Source organism: Cyanistes caeruleus, chromosome 4 (genome assembly GCF_971803275.1).
Source record: "Cyanistes caeruleus chromosome 4, bCyaCae1.hap1.1, whole genome shotgun sequence".
Lineage (NCBI taxonomy): Eukaryota > Metazoa > Chordata > Aves > Passeriformes > Paridae > Cyanistes > Cyanistes caeruleus.
The window spans coordinates 44,613,330-44,632,932 of record NC_141704.1 but is presented as its reverse complement, the minus strand read 5'-3'; the positions used below and the strand labels follow the sequence as shown (position 1 = coordinate 44,632,932).

The 19,603-nt window shown below is 36.9% G+C and overlaps 1 protein-coding gene across 4 annotated transcripts in view; it reads left to right on the top strand.

Annotated features, from left to right (window-relative positions):
- The window catches only part of NAV3 (neuron navigator 3), a 504,955-nt gene that overhangs the window by 60,303 nt on the left and 425,049 nt on the right, over positions 1 to 19,603 (top strand). The window contains exon 1 of one of the 4 annotated variants that reach the window (XM_086884224.1): positions 7,604 to 7,938. The exons of 2 other annotated variants lie outside the window; for them this stretch is intronic. The gene's annotated coding sequence lies outside the window, so the exon portion shown is untranslated. Of the gene's footprint in view, positions 1 to 7,603; positions 7,939 to 19,603 lie in introns of those variants that run through there. One more of the 4 variants, XM_086884226.1, reaches the window with a different exon arrangement.

Sequence of the window (19,603 nt, the reverse complement as noted above, 5' to 3'; positions counted from 1 at the left end):
TGCTTCTACCAATATTAAAGAAGGGATTGAGCAGTGTGATAGCTGGGATACATTTGCATAATATTCACTCTGTAGGTGATGGTGTTCAGTCAAGCCAGTGAAAGGAAGAGATGTGTGACCACAGCACTCCCAAGTATGCTTATATTGTATGCTCATCTACCTCTTCCTCAGTTTACAGGCTTCTTGAACTGAAGTCATGCCTGAACACTACTAGATGCTGAATTTTAATCAGTGAGCTTGCCTAAAAAGTTTTTGGACCTATTTTAGTCTTTTAACATATGCTGCAGTATGTGTCACTGCATTTCTTTTGTCTGGAAAGAAATTAATTTTTCTTTTTTTATCATCAAACTTCTGTTTGCTAATTTAATTTTATTAGACACTTCATATCTCATTAGAATTAGGGAATATTATTTTCTATTTACCTTTCTAGGTGACTTATGATTGTACAGAAATTTATATCACTTTTGTATTCTGTTCCATGCTCAAACTGAATAGTTCTGCTTTATAGTCCTCTAATACAAAAGCCTTTTCCATTAATTTATCTCCCTCTCAATTTCTGTGATGAAAGTTAGACACCAGAACTTACTGCAGTATTCAAACTGTGAGTGTGTAGCATATATAAATATATATATATATATAAAACTACCTGCTGAAGATTTCATTGTAATTCTTCCCAATATTCTAATGTCCTTTTGAAAGCCTTCAAACTGAGAAATGTCTATGGGGTGGTTTTGGTTGTGTGGGGTTTTTTGTAGCTGTTTAAGTGTTTTTTTTCTTTTGTTACTGGTGCATTTTATAATGGATCTACACTAGAGTCCTGAAATGGTAATAGCAAGCTTAGAGTCTATTATTGCTTTTGACAGCCAAAGCAAGTCTTGGTTATGTGCCTTATTTTGAAACTTGAATTTCACTGGCATTTTACTGTGCAATGTCTCAGTACTGTGAGAGTTTTCTACAACTCTTCATAGTTTAGATTTTTTGGGAATTTCTCAGAGTTACTAAAGATGCTTTTCATTCATATTCCTTTTATCATTAAGCACATAATAATCGCTGAAGTTGATTTTTCCTCCTATTTCAAGATGGCCATGTTTTTCATAGCTTTAAATCTGGAACCTTGCTGGTTTTGTGACTGCTGTCCTGCTTCCTGATCAAAGGCATTTTGTAAACCCATGAGATCATCTTTTATTTGCATGCTAGCTAATTCCTTCAAAGAGTTTTTTAAATTTTGTCTGTTATCAGTTCTCTTGCTAAATCTATGTTGGCTCTTCTCCTGTATATCATGGATATTCATTAATCTAATGATGCTATTCTTTACTGTAATTTCCAGCACTGAAGATGATTTAAATGATAGATTGTACAAATGGGATATTGCACAATGGTTATGACAATACTTTGGCAGTTTCACATAAGAAGTCCTTCAAATCTCTGGGGTGAGAGCCATCTGGCCTTGAAAATTTGTTACCATTTTTTATCAATCTGTCCTACAGCTATTCTACTGACACATTGGTTTAAGATGACATTCTGGAAAAAAGAATGAAATGCTGTGAGATCATTAAAACATCTTCTAGGGAAAACAAGTCTTGTAACCATTTTGCAAGCTTTACAATTTTTTTGTAGGTTTCTCATTCACTCAATTGTATTTGAGGGACACAACTATTGCTGCTATGTCATTAGTAAATTGTCAACAAATTATTTACTAATAAATCATCTTATTTTCCATTTAAGTTACCAAATTACAGCATGTTTTATTTACTTGTGACCTCTCTGACCAGTAGCTGACTTCTGTTGTCTTATTGAACAGGCAAACAAGGTGATTACTTTGGAGGGTTTTTTATTTGGTTTGGGGGTTAGCTTACTTGTTTTGTTTTTGGTTTTTTTCCCCACCCTCCCCCCTTCCAGATCCTTGCCTTTGATCCTGTCTTTTGTTATGCAGCATGAGCACAAGACTTGGCCCTACCTTAGCACTTGGGGACAGATCACCTAGACATGTGGGGAGGTGCCCCCTCTGCACCCAGCAGCACAGTGTGAGCTTCCCTGGCATCAGTGACCCAGCTTGCCTTGCCTGGGACTTGCCTGTTACAGGGCAGCTCCAAGCATCCTGTACAGCAGAGTGAGCCAGAAAATGTGTGAGCTCCTGCTGGGCTTGTATTCATGTTTGTTTTCAGTAGTAGATTTTGAAGTTCTCTCTGATTTCTATGTGTTTGTTCATTTCCTCTGTTCTGTTTCTCTTCTAGCAGAGCAGACCTCCTCCCCTGCTTTAGTCTATGGCTCTGTGGTTTTGTTTGGGTTTTGGCTCAAAGTTAGAGGCAAAGGTCCAATTAGTAGATGCACAATTCCATCTGGTCACTTGGGAAAGTCTAGGTATATGAAGGTTTTGTTTGTGAATGCTAACAGAAACTAAGGTTTTATTACCTAATTTTTTTGTATTTTTAAAACTCCACATTCTTGATGGTTGTTTTGCTGATTTACCAGAGCTTTAAGGACGTTAGAATTCAGTTTGTTTAAAGGTTTAAGATAAAATTAGAAGTTGCCTTGGAGGTTCAGAGCTTTCATATCATTACAAAAAAAGAGAGGGAGTGTTATCTAAGGGGATGTGTACAGGTGATGTGCAGTGCTTCAGGAATATCAGACAATGCTTGAATAGGTAATGAGTGAAAACACGATGGGATTAATACTCATGGAATTATGAGTAGGATATTGTTCTTCATATTGCAAATTACTTTAAATATTTAAGGCTGGTTCCTTTGTGACATGGACATTTATCCTAAATGTGTTTACTTACAGTGATAACATTTTTCTCCTGATACTTTTCTTTTATGAAAATCTGGCTCTTTTGAGACATCCAGCAGGTTTTTCAGATGTTATTACTTAAAGTATGTTACTCCAATTAGAGAAAGGGGGCAAGACCATGTAAAATCAAAATGATGTGCATAAAAACGTAGACATTTCTATCTGCTATTGACTTTTAAAGCATAAAAAAACCCATCCTTTCCCCCAAAACCATTGAAGAATCCTATTTAAAAACAGGTCTTTATGGACTCTCTTTATGGGGTATCTTAGTTGATGCAGCTTGTTACAACCCTGTTAAAGTCCAAAGACTTGCTTCAATTTATGGAAGGTGAGGCTTCATGTGTATAAATCTTGAACTGTGAGAAGTGTTTAATTTATTTGTCTGAGCATGGTTTGGGCAGCAAGGACTTTCTTCTTACCACTGTTACTGTACTAAGGGCAGCAGGGCTGCAGAGTGCTCTTGTGGAGTTACTGAGAGCAGCTGCAGGACTGCTGCAGAGAAGGATAGCTGAGGCCAGGTTGGACCCAGGACATGTGCCTGAGGTTCTTGGGGAATTCAGTTGTCATCTCTTAGGAAGTATCTGAGAGTGCATGAACTTTCTACACAATGCAGATTATCAGTGATGAGAGAAGTGTGGTTCAGGCAGCAGAGATGCTGCCTGGTTATTTTGAAACCTATGCCTCTCAAACAGAAATTCCCAGCTTGGGGCTGTTGTTTGAGAATGGGATCTCCACTCCATTCATGGGATGCCCTATGAGTGCCCATTCATTCAAATTTCTTGCCAAAAATCTGTGTCTTCTTGTGTCTGAGGAGTGTCCAGATAATAATGGCTTGGATATAACAGATTTCACAGTGTATATCTGTGATTTCTCATTATCATAGCATTTTCTCCTCCCTCCTGTTTCTCAGGGTGTTTCTAACCTTCTCCAATCCAGTGGGCAGGGATGATGCTCTGGGACTGCAGGGAAAGGAATAGGTGTGGATAGGTCTCGCAGGCAGAGGAATCCTCTCTGGTTTGCAAAGAGGGTAAAACCAAAGGAAGTCTTCCTCAGATGCATGGAGCATCCTCTCTCATGCTTTAAATAAAAATTAAAAATTTAATTAAAAATGCTAGAGTTCCTCAGCCAAACGACTGCGAGCTCATTTGATTGATTTTAGCAGGGCTTAAGCAGTGGAACTGCTAAGTCAGAATTATCTGGAACTCTGTGCTACCATATTCCATGTTAAATTAATGCATCTTAAAGTAGGTACTCTGCATAGACTATGTCAGTTGAAATAGTTCATGTTGTCAAAGATATAACTGATCAAAACCAGACTTAAAACAGATTGTGCAATTAATTGAAATGGATGTTTGCAGCCTCATCTCTGCATATGCAGATATCTCTGAGCATTTCTTTAAAAATAACAGTATACTCCTACTCCATAACTGCATAACTCCTCATTCCAGAGGCTCAAATAGATTTGTAATCCAGGATGGACCTCTTCAAAGTCTTTGTGAACTAGATAGAATTCAGTTTATTTTATGCCACATAGAAGTGGGCTGTCTTCATCATTTGGCTGAAGATTTCACTATAGAGTTATATCTTCATTAGTAGTGCTGTCATTGGTGAAAGTGCCAAGTTGTTAGTGTTTTGTGGCAGTGTTTGGTGAAGATCATTTGAGCTTAGAGGAATTCAAGCAGCTTATTGGCTGGAGAAAGATGTGTGTTTATAGGATTAATAATTTGGAGAATATTTTTTTTATCTAATAAAAGGCTTAAAGAGATTCATCAGTCCTTCAAGACATTCAGATGCTCAGATTTCAGTTAAAACTTAAATAATAAAACACATAACAAAGATAATAGTATTTAGTAATAAAATGTGAATGTATCCTATATATGCGAATATATCCAGTTGCTCTTAAACACATTATAGAAGTAAAGTTCAGTAGTAGTACATACTGTTATGTGAGCCAACTAAAATGTATTTTATGTGTCAATACTTTTTTCACCTTCACAGTTTCTCTAATACTATGGGCCTTTTTTCTTTAATTTGTCAGGAGAGTCTTAGCAAAAAATGAAAATGTACCTTTAGCTGAGAGGATAAATGTGCTTTGGTTCTGAACTGAAACTTGACTACAAAAATTGCAGCTTTCAGATCTCTATATTTTTTTGTCTGTTTCATTCATTAATTTTAATGACTAAAAGGTCATATTTCACTGGGTTTTATCTCAGTAGGTTACTAAACTGTCATGTAGCAAAAAATAAGATTCTATTTTCCTTTATATTTAATCATTGAAGGTGATAGCTAATCCTCAGCTGTAGGGCCAATTTATTCCAAGTTTGGTCAGTCAAATTTCATAGTATAAATTATTTTAAATGTTAGAGTATTAGAATAGCTGCAGATATTTTTCTTTCCTTGATGTAAGTTTGATAGCCCTAACTGGGCAGAAAAGAAGTTAACTCATCCTTCAAAACCCACTAGGTTGTGTTTTCCACCTGCTAGATCTGCACTTCTACAAAGAAATTGTCTTTAAATTAAGGCTATTCAGTCAAAATAGTGGATGTATGCCACAAGCATATTCAAGAATAAAAGCTAAGAAGTGGTGGACTAATTCTTAGGACTTCAGTGGGCTTTGGACCTTTCTTACAAAAACATTCTTAACTAGTTGTTGACATCATAAATAAATTTGCCTTGTAGTAGTTGCTTTCATGGGGTTTTCTAGGGGCTGGCAATATGGGTATGGTTGACATATTCTTAATTAATTTTTAAGATTAGATAAATAGTTTCTTCTGTCTACTGCTGTTTTGACCACAAATGAGAAACTACTATAAATTAAAATATATACTTGTGTTTTTCATTTATTTTTAATTTAGGCTTTCAAAGCTTTGCTTTTTTTTTTTTTTTCCTAATTTCCTGCTTCTGGTGACCTATTTTGCTAATATGCTTACCATCCTGTTTGTTCATTAAAATTACTGCCAACTGAATTTACTTTTATTTTATGTTTATTTAAAGTCTTGTGGAAAATAGTCATTCTATTTGTTCACAATGCCCACAAAAGTCTCTTCAGACATGGTTCAAGCAATATCGTTTTTGGAGGAATTTTTGCATGCAGGTAGATTGAATGAGTTGCATTTGGACTGCAGGGTTATAACTGCAGTCCTTCTCCTTAGTCTCTATGAAGGGGAGGAGGGCAGAACTCCCAGGTGCCTGTGCATTTGCTGCCTTAACACACGTGTTACTGTGGGAGCACAAATTGCACCTAAAGTTGTTCAGTCTCTTGGAGTTTCTGTGTCCTGAGGTCCACGTTGGCCAACACTTGAAAGTTAGTGTCTCAGCTTCCTGCCCCCTGTTCACCAAATACAACCTGCTTTTCCCTTCTGGTGTGAGAGGTTCTGAGAAGTGAGAATGAAGGGGTGTGGAGGGAATCCCATCTTTTCTTTTATCAGATATGTTGCTTCTGTTGCCTGACTTGAAACATTCAAAGGCCATTCTCAAACGGAGAACTGGGAAATGTTTTATCCTTTCCTTATTGGTATATGGATTATGGAAAAAGGGCAGACCTTGAATTTGATATTTCTACATTTATTCTGTAAAGGTCATCTCTGTACAAATTTACAGAAAGATCTTATTGATTCCTTCTGTGGTATTCTTTTGCTGGGTAGGGAGCCTCTAACATGGAGAAATGAAGTTGTTGCTCAGTGTAACATTTGTTTTTTGGCCTGGAGAAGGGAAAGTTTAGTAACATAATTTCTGAGCATGTATGTGGTTAACCAGAATAATCAGATTATTTTGTTTCAAGTAATATGTGCATGTGATAATGAAATTCATACAACTGTACAAAATAGAATAGTTGGTCAATTAATACATTTTTTGCCATAATAAAACCTGATTCAGATTTAAAACTAATGCATAGACATAAGTATCCAAGCAAGAAGTTACTACTCTGATGTGCAGAGATCCTTTGCTATGTCATTGCCTAACAGCTGAACCTTAGAAAAAGGGTTTCAATGGCAGGATTAAGCACTGGGGAATAATTAGAGACAAAACTTGCTCCCCTTTATTCCCATTAAATACAAAATAATATATTTTATTGAACTGCAGGGCTGTAATCTATTGCCCAAAATAATTTTCTGTGTTCTTTTTTAACTTGCAGAGATCCATTTCAGTCTGTGTTTGCCTTTTGGGGCTCTAGAGTAGCTGCCAATGTGAACACTTTGGAAACTGTTTTAATCCTGGGCTGGCTTTTCTGTTCTTGGGAGGTGACAGCTACTGATGATCAGGGACTGAGGTGGCCCTGGTACAGCTGCAGCAGGCAGGTTCCTGTGTCTACAGGCAGGTACATCATCTCAGACTTAGCACGGGAACCAGAAAAAATACTAGATTAATTAAATTCATTAATTGAATTCTTCCATCAGCTTGCAGGGAATTGGGTAGGAAAAGATAATTGAGGATGCAGGGGTAGGTTTCTGAACTGTGCTGTAATTTGACAGGTAATTGATAAACTTGGTTTGGCAGCTCTGTTTTGTTTTAAAAAATGAGAGGATACTTTGTCCTCTGGAATTAAGTGATAGCAAGATCGATTTCCAGTAAAACAACAGATGTTATCTAAAGCATCTTTACAAGTGTGAAGAAAGTTTGGTAATATAACAATATATTATCTATCTTAATACAAAAAATTAGATGGCTTAGTTATTAAAACCAAATTGTGAATATAGTTACCTTATGTATGTAAATGCACAGCTTGGAACTCCATGCCAAGATTAAATATTCAGATTGGCTTCAGCTGATTTACTTAACTTGCTAATTTATGCAGCAGCTGTGCTCCTATGGCAATCAGCAAAGGAACTCTGTAGGAACCTGGCTTTGTTTGGACTATATAAGGGAAATGTGGTGGACAAGATCATTCATGCTCTTGAGCTACGTATGGAGTTGCTCTGTATTGTGCAGCTGTAGGAATTGTTTCTATTCATGAAGCTTAATATATCTAGACATCTGGGGAGTAGTTCTGATAAAACCCCCAAAGAATGCCTATGGGTTGTTTTGTTACAAAAACCTAATGCAGTCTGTAAAGCATAACCTGACTGGCTACAGCCAACGCTGCGGTGTCATACAAAATGTACCTGCATGCAAAATATGATTCAGATGGAAACCTCTGGTAGCTGATTTGTAAGTAAAAGGAGCTGGGAGGAAAGCAAGTGTGGTTTGGCTGGAACCAGAAGGTGACAGGAACAGTGGTTCCTGTTCAGTCTTCCAGACTGAGACAGGGGGGATCTGGTTGGGGGCACCAGGAGTAATGCTTGAGTATTGCTTCCCATGGGCTTCCTTCTACAGAGCTCTGTCAGGAGCTACAGCTGTAGCCTTTAATGGCAGAAAAATGGAAATTGTGCTGCTTTGTTTTTATTTGTTGTGCTCTACCAATAGGTATTTTTGCTTCCATGTGTTTCCTGTAATTTGCCTTTACTCTTTTTACATTTTGATTTTTAGTATGGCAAAGATGAAGTGAAGAAGTCCCTAAATGCTTTATTACAGCATTTGAATTATATAATTGTGTTATTGCAGACTTTGAATTATAAGGCAGACCTGCATCTCCTTTTCCAGTTCTGTGCAAGGCTGCTGGGAAATCAACTGAAAAAAGTAAAATGTAACAGATGAATCATGACATCCTGTTCAGCGTTCAGTTCTTTGTTAATCCAAAATTATTCACCACATTTATTCTGAATTTGTATACAATTTTGACCATCTTAATGGTATTTTTCAGTGAATGAAAATTTATGTGGAAGCATTCTCTCTGTATAACTGACAATGGAGATCCTAAAAAAATTAGAATGGTAGATAGTTCTGTGAAAATAAATTATCTAGCAAATGCCCCAGATACTTCCAAGTTCTCTGCAGGCAGTTTGACAGACTACTTGGTTTTCCCACTATAAATCTGTATTACTGATTTCTGCATAATTCAGCATTAGCCTTCTTAATCTGTTTTGATATGTCTTAGTGTAATAGCAAGGCAGTAAAAAGAAAGTCTTGAACCATGAGCATTTCGTTCTACTTGTCAGGCATCTTCTCTTTTTTAAAATTTTATTTTACTTTACAAGAAGAGATATATAAAATGAGGGGGGGGGGGATTTAAAAATAAATTAGTTCTTTAGGGGTAGGACATGGGTTCTGAGTTTGTTTAGCAGCTATAGTGTTTTAGAGGTAGAGTAATCCTTAGAGTTTTATAAGAAGGTTTGATACACTTTGTTGAACGCACGTAGGTGATTTGGATCTGCTTCCAGACCCTGTATTTTCATCCACAAGGCTGATCCTGAGGATGAACTGTGGGGATCCAAGTTTTCTCTCCTCAAGCTGCTTGCTGTTCTGCCTGAAGTGGCCCCAGTATTGATTTCCACTTAGTCTTTTCACAGGGATGCAAGTGAAGGTCACCCAGTTAAGATTCAAGGTGATTTCTTTTTGTTTCTGTCATTTGGTAGGTGACTTTTAGGTACAGGGAAATGGTGTGCCTTCTATTCACATGTGCCCCATGTGATATTTGTGCACAGACTTTGGTGGGGGGAAGGATTAATATCATAAAACTCACAAGTTTTCTTCCATCCTGTTCACAAACCCAAGCTGTACTTTCTCCAAATCCACAGTAGCTGAACTTGGTTTTTAAAGGTTAGTACAACCCTTAGAAGTACAGTAGATGATGTGGAGCTTTGTCTCCTCGTGGCTTGTTTGTGCCCAGGAACTGCTGGCTAAGCAGGGAGGCATGTCTGGAGCAGTCTGGCATCTCCCTGTATTTCCAGTTACAGTACCAGCAGCATACTGGAGGGTTCCTCTCACCCAGTTCTTGTCCCCCACTGCCTTCCCTCAACAGAACTAGTTCTTGGTTCTTAATATTTCTTCAAGAGAAGATCATGTTTCATGTTTATTGCAAATGAAGTGTTCTAAAATCATTATGAGATTTTTATCCCTTGCTAGGAAATCTCCCTGTTGCAGGCATAAATTTATGGAAATATTTAATTTTCTGATATTATCCTTAGTCTAGATTTGTTGTAAATAGTACTTTCATGTTGAGTCCATGAAAACCTTTGTGTTGGTTTTGCTACCTTCATTCTTTATAAAGAATTTTATATAAAGGCTTTTTTTTAAAAATTGCTCTGTATATTGAAATGAAGTTTTCAGCAATGGAATAGCGATGTTCCACAGAAAAAGGAAGCATTAGAAGAAATGGATCCTTGATTAATTTAATGTCAAAATTTTAAAATAATTTTTAAAATAAGTATTTATTAAAATTGATTGTATGAGTCATTATAAAATAAAGAGCCTGCATTGCTTTAAAGGTTGTAAATACTGCTTTTATTTAGCAGTGACAAACCTTGTAACACACATAGTTAGGATCAGGAGTAAATGGTTGCTGCATGTGTGATAAGCACAGGCACTTGGACTGACATGGAGCTCCCCTTGGAGGCAGCACCCTGGGTGCTCCCTATGCCCATCTCCCTATGTCATGTGAGGGGAAGTGTTAAGAGAGTACCAAAGCAGATCTGGAGTCATGGCTTGTTTTTTATTTGTATTTTTGTATATTTGTATTTCTCTATTTCTATGTTCCCCCCGCTAGGGAAACCATCAGATCAGAAGCCATCCTTATGTTCGTGTTTTTTCATTCTAGCAAAAACCCAGGATGAGAATAATTTTAAACATATACAGGAATATGCTTAAAACAAAAAAAAAAAAATTGCCATTATCAGGTTTTAACATTGGATAAACTATATTTTACTTAAATCTTATGACTATCAGTGCAGACACATGTGGAATTATGGCTGAGAATTTAAAGGCAAGAAGAAAAAAAAGAAGTCAGGAAAATTCAAAGTGATGGTTACCAAAGCAACTATGATTCTTCCACGCTTGCACTCTTAGTAGTGCTGTATGCTTCTCAGTGCCGCCAAGTGCTGATGTGTTAATAAATGCATGCAGCGTAGCTGAGTTACTGAGGGAACCAAAGTTGTGGGGGATTTGAGATTAAAAATGAGTGCAGGCCTCCTAGCTCAGCAGTCAGACAATAGCACAGGGTAGGAGAAGTGTGGCCTTTCGCATGGCAGAATATGATTGTTTTCTTGCTCCTGGTAAAGAAAACAAATTAAAAGGTTAGATTAAAACCAATAAATTAAAAATGGTGGGTGTAGAAAATGGGAAATACTTTAAAGAAAAGTATTTGCTTTAAAATATTTAAAGAAAAGTCCCGGTCTAGCTGGAAGAGTGATGCACCCTTCCCACCAGCACGAGGCTGCCAAAGCATGGCATTGGGGTACAGAAAGGATGTTGCCTGAACCCTTCTGTCTGTCAGAAGAACCATTCCTGGCCAGTTTCTCCTCCTGTGGTGCAGTGAGAGCCCCCCTCTCCTGTTTTCTGCCCAACTGAGCTTCCATATAGTACCAACCTTCATTAGCATTTCCTGAGTATTTTTGAAATCTGTGAGGAGCTCTGAAGCCTTTGGCCAACACTTCTGCATAGGAAAGAAAGGCCTTTTAGCTAAGACAGAAAGTGACCCCATGGCACACTGTGCCTTTGGGTGCTTGGAGCACCAAAACAGGTGTTTGAGCTGAGTAAATACAAGACTGGCAGTGCCATTTGATGAAACAGTTAACAGTTTTTGTATAAAAACACAGTCCCTCCTTCGAAGAGAGATGTTGTTCATGTTTTATAACCAGTGAGCCTCTGCTCTTCCATACTTCTTCTATTTTTGAGCTTTCTCCAGTCAACAGCCAACCCTTTACAGTAAACTACTGTTTTCTTGCTGAGCCCTGCCAACAAGACCAAATAAACAGCTGCAGGAAAGGACATGATATCACGATGGGAAGAAAATCAGGAAGTTTGCAAGACAGGTTAATATGCCTGCTTCCTTGTATCTCAAACTCTTCAGTGGCAGCTTTACTCAAGCAGTTGCATTCCTTTTGCATTAGTCAGAAAGTATGATTGAGTTTTATTCTAGCTTCATGGTTTTTGTGGCAGATAAAATACCTGATAAAGTGACAGCATTACTGATAGGGTGATACCTTATCTGTTGTAATGCAACTGCACAAGTTGAACTGTCAGAATTGTTCAAGCTTCGATAAGATCAGTTATTTATGTCATGTAGTCATTGTGGTTTGAATCTAGACATTAAAGTTGGATTTTTCCATCCTTTCAATTCAAAGTTTGGGAACAATCATGAAAAAATAGCCAACTTAAACTTGCAGGCTGAGCCAGCATTCTTCATACCTTTATAACTCAATTCTTGGTCGGCTAAGAAATCAGATAATCTTCATCTAGTGTTTAGCATATCCTTCATAAAGATGATAGGTTTTATCAAAATATCAAAATTATTGTTTTATGCTATAAACCAGAACTTATATAATCTACTTTTTAAACTTCACCTGTGGAAATATAATTCTGTAGAGAAGAACCAGTTAAACACCCAGCTGTGTGACCAATTTCAACTCTGCCTTTTTATCTGGATTCCAGGATCCTGAGGAGAAATTGGAAAAAGCTATATTGGTGTCGTGGATGCTGTGATCTAAAATTTCCTTTAACTTTTTGCTGGAAATAGATATCTGATAAACACTGTTGGCCTTTTTGACCATGATAAGAAGATGACAATAGTTTGAGAAAGGTTACAAACCTTGTAGCTGTGCTGGTAAGGTAGGAAGTGATTCACTGTCAGTACATAAGTGAATTTGCTAAAGGATGCTTCATTCTAGTGACATAATCACCATCACACTTCTTAAGTCAGCCTGGGATACCTTCTTCAGAGCTGCCCTTCATGCAAAGTGGATCACCTATTGCCATCCACGTTTAAAAATATTTGAATAACAGTTGTTTGCTGCCTTGTAACAGGTTTCCCTCCTCTTGATTTATTTTTAGGCACAGCCTTGTTCTGTTTCTTCTTGAGCAGCACAGTAGAATTAATTCCATAAATAACTTGGCACTTTTGTGTAGCGTATCTGGCAGACAGTTTTTTGGGGGTTTTTTGTTTCCAATTAATATGTTCTTGTGTTAGGTTACCATTGCTAGTATTTTTTGGTGGCTTTTGAATGAAGCCACAGTAATCTGATATTAATTTAAATGTCAAATTAAGAATGCATCTATGGGAGTCAAGTATCCTACCCTAGCTAATTATTCACTAGGGTGTCTGCATTCTATGTTAATGAGGTATAACACACAGAAGACAAAATAGCTGAATATCAAAGCTGCTATAAGTGAATATGCAAGTGACTTAAAACCAAAAAAGCCCTTTACAGCACTTTCTCAACATGTAGATAAAAAAGGAGTTATGTAGATGGCTTAAAGCCATAATGAAATATGAATTCACATCCCTAAATGTCAGTGCAGTGAGGAAAGGCTTCAGCTATCCACAAATCAGTGGATAGCACATACCTATGAGAGCACAGACACAAAACTGATAGAGCTATGCAAGTGTGAAGGTGGTATTATCAATTTCCAGAGAGGATAGGTCACTCTTCTGAATGGGTATAAAATTTAGACAACCTGGATGTACTTTAGGGAAACCTGCAACAGAACTGCTACTAGAATCCTCATTTTCATTTTAGTATTTGGGTTAGCAGCTTTTTTTGGATAACCACCATAAAAGGGGCTGTGCATCTTTCATCTGCCTAGAGTGGAATATTGAAAGCTGCTGTCTGTTTTTCAGGTTGACCTTACTCTGGTCCTTCATGTGCATCTGCCACCTTTCAGTCACACTGGTCTGATGTGTTAGGTAAGAGCAGCAATTTCCCACTGGCCTTCAGCAAAGTCTGCTTAAAGTAGTGGCTTGGGAGCTATTCTGGCAACCTGCTTGTTTCAGTAAAATCCCTGGTTTTGCATTTTGAGACCTTTAAATTTTTCTAGATTTAGTTAAGAGGGACAATATCTAGCCTATTTCTTATAGCATTGACAAAAACAACAGTACTTTTCATTATGGTGAACTAGAGCAGGCAGTTACTGAGGTATTTTTGTGAAATCACTGGAAAGGATATGGGAGTGTTTATGTTCCCCTGGTGTTTTATTTGTTCTGTAGACCATTACAGGACTGTTTAGTGTGCATGGAGCAATTTTCTGTTTGTTGCAGTGACATTGATTAGATTGTGAATCTTTCTGTCACACAGGATTCTACACTACAGAAAAGGCCCCTCCAGAACGCCTGACACCTTCTATTAATCCAAAGAAATAATAAAAATAGAAAATGTGTGTTATGCCCAGAATACACAGACAGTAACAGTTCACCTGGGAAATACCTTCTGACAGATTCGGTGATTGGTAAATTGCTGATGGGATTAGAGAATAGTCAGGGACCAGTGGTGTAGAAAAGGAGGAGTTTTCTTCTTTGAACTTTAAAATGTTTATCCTTTAGGGCCATTTAATCATAAATCAGAAGTGTTTGTTTTCTCAAAAAATTCCTATAAATAAAGAATGTTTATTTTTCTTTTCTTGTAATTCTCTTATATTTCTAATATTTTCATTATATTTAAAAAAAGTATATTTACTTTTTATAGTAAAGTGTACTAATGTCCATGTGTGTGTATGTATATGTATGCATACACACACAAGTTTACATTACATTATACTCTAATGTAATGAGGCAGTGGAATTTTACTAGAGGCTCTGGTATTGTTCATGCCTAAGTGAAACAATGTAAAGCAGAGCCTAGTCCTGGAAGTAAAGGCTTTGCATAGTAGAAACTTAGAGCTCCCTGTGAAGGATAAAAGATATCCCTGGACAGCCAAAACATCACCAGAATTCTGTCCCCGCTAGCATGTCTTTGAAACATTGCCAGCAATGTCTGACATCATAAATGAGTAGCTATAGCAAGACTGGCATCTGGATCAATAGGCATATCAAGAATGCTGCAGGAATATAGTTGCTTTGCAAAGTTTTATTTTAAATAGTAATCAGTAGTGTGGGTGCTAGTATTTGTAAAATTGTATTGTGCCTGAAAATTTGAAGAGTATAATAGCTCTTTGTATAATTACATTTGAGGTGCCCCAGTTTGGCTTTGACACCTCATGTACCTGAATGAATATTTACTCTTGAAATTCTACACTTTGAATTCTAATCTCTCTCCCTGGTTAACATGGGCTACCTGTGAGTTTTTGTGACAGTTTCTGCTTATCTCATCATACATTGTTTTCTCACCTCGTCCTTTCTTGTGTCTTTCACTGCTTGTTGTTCTCACGTTATTTATCTTTTTTTCTTTCCATTTCTTCTTCATTGTTTCTGCATTGCATTGTCCTTTCACAGTCTCCAGTGGTTTTTAATTCTCCTTTCCCCTTCAACTCCTTCTTAATTTCTTCTTTATTTTCCTCATACCTCATAAAATGTTCACCCACCTTTTTCCTGCCTTCTCCCTTCTTGTCAAGATGTTCACCTCTTCTCTCTAGATCTAATATCCCCTATCCTCTCTGTAAACTTTTAAATTTTTCATTTCTTCCCTACGGTTACAATGTTCAAATATGCTTCCATGTGCATCTAAGAAATGAAAAAAAAAATTTGGTTCTCTCGGTACGAATTATGAACCCTCTTTCCAGTTCTTTCTATCCCTCCAGCAGAAGGTGCTTTGTGTGTGCACATAAAGTTGCACCAAGCAACAAGACTGGCTCATAATATTCCTCTGCACATTCTGATTCAAACAGTAAATCACATTCTGATTCAAACAGTAAATCAGATATGTATTGAGGGTTGAGGGCGGATAATATTAGGCTCTTTTTTTCCACCTCCTGTTTTGAAATAGCATCTGACCTTTCTGGCCTTCTTTGGTAATATGTTCTTGAATAAATCAAAACAAAGGAAAAACATTTAGAAGGGGGAGTGAGGTTGGATATATATATTACATAAAAGAACAACAATAAATTCTGTTCTTTTCTACTGAGAAAATGTTGGATCTTTGATTACTTTCAGGGGTGTTTTTTTCTAGCCATGTGAGCTATTTTGAGTGAGCCAGGCTTTCAGATATTCCACATGCATATAACACATTTTGCATGATTTTTACTTTGGGTTGTACTTAGCTATGTACATGTGTTCTTGATGGAATTATTTATCTTGAAATTCAGTGAATGTTGAAGGAGATATAATTTTTTTCCCTTTTTTATGTTTATGTTTTAATCTGTCTATTTGTGTGGTCTAAACCTCTGTTCATTTAACATTATCTGTTGAAACAATCTGAGACTCAAGCCTAAGCAGCAGAACTGAAATCTCTGATTTTTATTCTGAACTTTTAGGAACTGATACTTGTGCAATTAGTTGCCCCAAATGATAAGCAGATCACAAGCAAAACTATCTTCAAAGGGCTTTAGACATACCAGCAGAAACTTCCAGTAGATACGGATACAATGATTCAAATGTTAGAGGTCTCAAAAAGTTGCTGCTTGAAACTGACAGGGCACATTGGTTTGCGTTATAGCTGCAGTGATTTTTATTCTGTGAACGTCTGCTATTGGATTTTGCCCCTAAAACAATTCTTACTGTGAATTTTGATGAGCTCTTCTTCAATAGTTGTGTGTGACGTCTGTTAATTAGGACATATTGACAAACCTGTCCTTATAGGCTACAGGATGATGTAGGAGCTTTCACTGCCACACCTGTAGCTTGTCTATGAGATTTGCTAAAACCCATCAGATCCTAGGATTAAGATAAAATGTAGAGTTGGCAGCATTGGGTAAGGTGTGATAAGTCTGACTTTGAAAAATTAGGAACATTCAGGTCCTTCTAAAAGCACTGTTTTTCCTGTTCCATGGAAGTGATGAATTACAGGAGCTAAGGGTCATACAGGACAGTGTCTTATGTGCCTCAGCCTGCCTTTCAAGCTGACAGAAAATACCGTGTGCTCTGTAAGCATTGTATTGCCTGATGTTGATCATGCTCATTTCCCAGTGCCCTAAAGGAAGGTGAGAGTCCTCAGCCTCTCTGGAGTGGTAGATTTCTTCCTATTTGCCCCAGTGTGCCAAATTGTAGCTCTTCAGCCTTGCTGCGGGGCAAGGATTGCAAACTGGTGTGTAGGATGGGACATCAGGATTGCTGTCTTGTGTCCTCAACAGTGCCATTTGGGTTCTGTTATTATAGAGCTCTTAGGCACAGGCTTCAGCTGAGGCAACTCCCAGGATGTACCAGTCCAGGGAGGTGATGCAGCCCATAAGCAGGTCTGTCACAGCCTCTGCTGTGATTAGTTGATGCTGTGAAGCATGAAATAGCATTTGCTTTCTGTGCTACAGCTATCAGATGGTGTGCCCTTCTTATTGCTCCAGAGGTATGATAAACAGCTGTATTTCATGAACTGGCATTTCCAAAGAGGTCTTGCTTGTTGAACCGAAGCTCATTAACACAAAGTTTAACCAGCAATGACATATAAAATACTAAAGCTAATTAATTTTAATAGTGAAAACCCATCTTAAGAATGATTTGATGTCTGGAGCATTAAAATGTTGCATGCTTTAGCTTCATTTTCTGCAGCCCTGCTTACCCTAACGGATAAAAAATTTTGACCTTTATTTAAAATGGGATTACTTACAGGTGATCATTAGTTGAAGACAGGTTATATACGGGATACAGCTAAAAAAAATCTCTTTAATATGTTGGGAAGAACTGAGGGTATGTAATAGTTGAAAGATGCACCTGGAAGTAAATAAGCAGAAAAAAGAAAGAATTCTTGTTTCAGCCAACTGATTTTAACAGAAGCCTATTTCAGAAAAGTAGGAGGTTTTGTCCCCGCCAACAAATTATTGCAATGACCTTTCTTTTCAAGCTACAAACTCTTGGACAAAATCCTTAGCACTGAGAAGACTTTCAAATACTGTTTTTGGGATTCCATCACTGTTGTTTGAATGACACCCAGTACTTGTTTTATTTTGAAAATTTTCTTTCGAGTTAAAAGCTACTCTTGCTCAGGGGATGAGTCCATGAAGGTGATTGCAGCAGCAATCAACATCACCTTTTCCTGGAGAATGTACTTATCAGTTGTCAAATACAGATAGCATATTACAACCTGAGCCTCTGTTATATGCTCTGTTCATGCTTGGTTTTGGAGAGGGATTCCTTTTGTTTCAGTACAGAAATCCAGTAACAAAATCTAATTATCTATTCACATAGAATAATTTATTTACACAGACTGCCCCCCTTGCAGTTGCTTTGTCTGCTAATCTTCTTTCAGCTTTACTCATATTTCTCCTAGAATGAGTCAATTATATAAAAGTTACAGTGAATATTCACCAAATTATTTGTTTTAACATTAAAGCAGTATACAGCACAGTAACTTCTGATCTACTTAAATTCCTGTAGCTTGAATCCTTCCAGTTTTTTCTCTTTATATGATATAGGACTTGATGAGATGATTACATTAATAATGCATAACTATAAAAATTAAAGTGCATCACAGAGAACATACTAATAGGTTTAATTGATTTAAATTTGTAAATGGGTGCCAGCAATCAGAAGCCAGGTGCAAGTCTGACTTCAAATGAACTGAGAGTGATAACAGTGCCAAAATCATTGGCAAGATTAATAGTTCTGGTGTTGAAGGAAAAAATAGTTAAATGTTATGGAATTACTTAAAATTAAACTTGAAGAAAAATGTGAAGTACATGCACTTTTACACTGATGCTTTTTTATTACTGTTATGAGTTTAAACCTCAATTTTGTAGTTTCACACTTTCCTATTTAACTTATTTTTGAATTTTGTTTCATATTTTAATATTTAAAACTAAGTAAGATTAGTTTTATCCTATGAATGTGGTAGAAGTAATTTTCTAAAGAACTAATTTGGATTTCAAGGCATCAGAAAAAGAGTGACTATTTAACACCAGTTAAATGCAGGACTCTGCCATTATGTATTGTTAGCCTTTCTGCTTCTAGTTCTTCTCTTAAACCAGGAGGAAACGGTAATATCCTTCATCTTAAAGAAAACAGAGCATTTACAAAGCTTGGCTGTCATTGACATGCAAGTATTTTTCTGTTTTATTAAAAAAGAAACATTTCTATTTCTAACAAATAGAAATGTATTGTACTTTATAGAGATCTGGGGTCATGATTTTATCTGTATGTCTAATTTTGATTTATAGTTGCATTTTAAGATAACTTTGCGCTTGAAAGTGACTTTGAACTTCCAAACTTGTATATGTGCTGCTGTTAAAGTTTGGTCATGGAGACAATATTTTAAAATCAATTAATTATGGATCTTCAAATGTAAAGTTTACTTCTGTGTAGTAGAATTCTTTAGGAGTTTGCTTCTGTCCAGATTGTACCATGTTCAATATTGTGTATAAAGAGCGGAAACTGAGGTCTGGAAATGAGGATGTTGTGTCAACATTTTTCTGCCCATTTCAGATACTATGTTTGGAATACTGGTTTTTGGAGTTGTTTGTTTGTTTATTTTCATGCAGACCTCTTCTACAGCTTTTGTATCATATCAGTAACATTAAGAAACCTACTGTTTCTTTATGGTACCCCTCGCTTAGGAGGTTTTTTAATGGGTTTTTGTTTTCCTTTATACTTTTCCTGTCTGTGCTGTCGCACAGTCCTTCAGAAAGCTTATCTAGAATCTCTGTAGGATGCAGGAGAATGCCAATATCTTAAATGTACAGACCTGAAGATAGAAACAGAGGCTTGTGGAAAATCATGGAGGAAACTGGTATCAGATCTGGAAATTGAATCCACATTTTAGCACATAACTTTATACATCAACTGGCTACTATCCATGTCCTTATTTCCTGCAAATTTAAATTTTAGACAGGAAGCTTTGAAGATTGTGGACAAGATTATAGACTATTGAGATTCTTGTGGCTTTTTGTAGTGATCTTTATAATACAGCATTCTTCCTTTAACAAGG